This window comes from Sorghum bicolor, chromosome 8, assembly GCF_000003195.3.
Source record: "Sorghum bicolor cultivar BTx623 chromosome 8, Sorghum_bicolor_NCBIv3, whole genome shotgun sequence".
NCBI lineage: Eukaryota > Viridiplantae > Streptophyta > Magnoliopsida > Poales > Poaceae > Sorghum > Sorghum bicolor.
Window position 1 is genome coordinate 40,038,699 of NC_012877.2, and position 3,505 is coordinate 40,042,203.

The window sequence follows — 3,505 nt, forward strand, 5'->3', positions numbered from 1 at the left end:
CGCCTCCATTTTTGGGTCGTGGCAGTTGGAGGCCTTCATTACTTGGTCGATGACGAGTTGGGAGTCACCCCGAACGTCGAGGCGTCGAACTCCTAGCTCGATGACGATCTTCAGACCGTTGACAAGGGCCTCGTACTCCGCGATGTTGTTGGACGCAGCAAAATGTATTCTGATGACATACCTCATATGGACGCCGAGCGGCGAGACAAATAACAGACCCACCCCAGCTCCCGTTTTCATGAGAGACCCATCAAAATACATCGTCCATAGTTCTGCTTGAACTTGAGCCAGGGGGAGCAGGGAGTCTGTCCATTCTGCGACGAAATCCACCAGAGCTTGAGACTTGATAGCTTTGCGAGGCGCATAAGTGAGGGTCTCACTCATGAGCTCGACCGACCATTTGGCGATTCTTCCCGTGGCCTCCCGACTTTGGATGATCTCACCCAAGGGGAAAGACGAGACCACTGTGATAGGGTGGCCAAGGAAGTAATGTTGCAGCTTGCGTCGGGTGAGGATCACGGCATAGATTAGCTTCTGGATCTGTGGGTACCGTGCCTTGGTCTCTGAGAGTACCTCGCTGACGAAATAGACCAGCCTCTGGACTGACAGCACATGCCCCTCTTCTGCCACTCGACCACCACTGCCGCACTGACGACCTGGGTCGTCGAGGCAACGTACAGAAGTAGAGGTTCTGCAGGTTGAGGTGGGACCAGGACCGGTGCAGAGGTCCGTGTTTTCTTCAAGTTATCGAGGGCTTCCTCGGCTTTTGGGGTCCAAGAGAAACGCTCGGCTTTCTTCAGGAGCCGATACAGCGACAACGCCTTTTCTCCCAACCTCGAGATAAAATGACTTAGCGCCGCGAAACATCCCGTGACTTTCTGCACTCCCTTGACATCTCGGATTGGCCCCATTCTCGTGATGTCCAAGACTTTCTCGGGATTGGCCTCGATGCCGCGTTGGGAGACTATGTATCCCAGGAGCATGCCTCGAGGTACACCAAAGACGCATTTCTCGGGGTTGAGCTTGATCTTGTTGGCGCGTAAGCAACTAAAAGCGATCTCGAGGTCCTGAATCAGGTCTCCTTGTTTCTTTGACTTGACAACGATGTCGTCTACGTATGCCTCGACCGTCGACCCTATATGTTTGCCAAACATGTGGAGCATGCATCGCTGGTATGTTGCTCCCGCGTTTCGAAGCCCGAATGGCATGGTTACATAACAGTACATCCCAAAAGGCGTGATGAAAGATGTCGCGAGCTGGTCGGACTCTTTCAGTTTTTTTTGATGGTAACCAGAATATGCATCGAGGAAAGAAAGGGTTTCACATCCCGCAGTAGAATCAAAAATTTGATCGATTTGTGGTAATGGAAAAGGAACTTTCGGACATGCTTTATTTAAACTTGTATAATTGACAGACATCCTCATTTTCCCATTCATTTTCTTAACTAGTACAGGGTTTGCTAACCAGTAGGGATGGTGAACCTCCTTGATGAATTCGGCCGTCAAAAGCTTGTGGATCTCCTCGCCAATGATCTTGCATTTCTCCTCGTCGAAGCGACGCAACGGTTGTTTCACTGGCTCGGAACCGCCTCGAATTTCCAAGGAGTGCTCGGCGACTTCCCTCGGTATGCCTGGCATGTCCGAGGGACTCCATGCAAACATGTCGGCGTTTGCACGGAGAAAGTCGACGAGCACTGTGTGACACTTAGGCTCTGGAGCCTCTGCGGCTAGGGCTTCGAGCTTCGAGGCGAGCTCGGTGGAGCTCTCGACAGCTTCCCCATACTCGACGCACTCGACGTCGCACTCGTACGCGTCCTCGTAGGAGGAGCTGACGGTGATAACCCCCTTGGGCCCGGGCATCTTCAGCTTTAGGTAGGTGTAGCTGGGGATAGCCATAAACTTGGCATAGCCCGGGCGCCCGATGATGGCGTGGTACGTGCCTCGGAATCCCACTACATCAAAGGTGAGGGTCTCCTTTCTGAAATTGTCCGCCGTGCCGAACCAGACCGGCAAGTCGATTCGACCTATCGGCTGCGCCTTCTTTCTTGGTACGACACCATGGAATCCGCCGGCGCTTGGTTGGAGCTGCACCCTGTTGATGCCGAGAAGGTCGAGGGTCTCAAGGTAGATGATGTTCAGGCTGCTGCCGCCGTCCATCAGCACCTTCGAGAGTCTGGTGTTGAAGATGATGGGGTCGACGACGAGCGGGTAGATGCTAGGGGCGACTACCTATTCGGGGTGGTCGTCTCGATCAAAGGTGATGGGGGTGCTTGACCAACTAAGGTACTGGGGCACTGCCATCCTTGCCGCAAAGACCTCGCGGCGCTCCCTCTTGCGTTGCCTTGCGGTTAGCTGCGTCGAGGGTCCACCGTAGATCATGTAGCAGTCGTGGACGGCTGGGAAACCTTCATCATCTTTGTCGTCCCCCTTGTCGTCGTTCTTCTCTTTCTTCTGGTCGTCCTTCTTGAACCCCAGGCCGTCGAAGTGCTTCTTCAGCATACGGCAGTCCTCGAGCTTGTGGTTTGCCCCTCCCTTATGGTAAGGGCAGGGCTCCTTTAGCATTTTGTCGAAGATAGCCCCCTCTGGGGGTCCTCAAGGCCGTTTGCGCTCCATGGCTGCGACGAGATCGTCGTCGAGGGCTTCTCGCTGGAATGGCCGTGCTTTCTTATTCTTGTTGTTCTTCTTCGGTCCTCGACTGGGGCCTTCATCATCATTGGCGGGCGACTTGCCTTTACCTCCTTCGCTGCTGAAGAAGGCGCCGACCGCTTCTTCACCTACAGTGTAGTTTGCCACTACGTCCATCAGCTTATCGACGGTCTGAGGACGATTCCGGCCTAACTCCCGCACCAAATCTCGACTGGTGGTCCCTGAGACAAAGGCTAGGATGACGTCGTGGTCTGGGATGTGCGGCAGCTCGGTGCGCTGCTTCGAGAAGCGTCGAGCATACTCTCGGAGAGTTTCTCCTGACTTCTGCTTGCACTTGCTGAGGTCCCACGAGTTGCCCTCGAATACTCTGACCAAATCGACCTAATCGTGGATTTGATTGGCCGAGAGTTCCACGAGCCATCTGCGGGCGGTGTCGGAGAGAAAAAGCGGCAACTACCGGATGATGGCTCGATCGTCTCCTCGAGCGCCACCCAACTGACAGGGTAACCGGAAGTCTGCCAACCATTGCTCTGGCTTGGTCTCACCGTTGTATTTAGCGATGCTGGTTGGGGGTCGAAACGGGCTAGGGCAGCGGCGTGCTGCGGAATGCTATACTGAACACCTGAGGGCCCGGTGGTTCCGGGGCCATCCGGTCATCGTCGCTGTCGTATTGCCCGCCACGGTGGGCGTGGTAACCACGCTCTTCTGCGTCCCCATATCGACTACGACGATTCTCGTCGATGTCGCGTCGTGCGTCGTGTCGTCGCTGATTGTCGGCGGGGCGGTTGAGGACGAGTGTTGTCTCCTTCCCTCGAGGGGGCAGTTGGTGATGGACCAACACCTCCTTCTCGTTCTGGGCC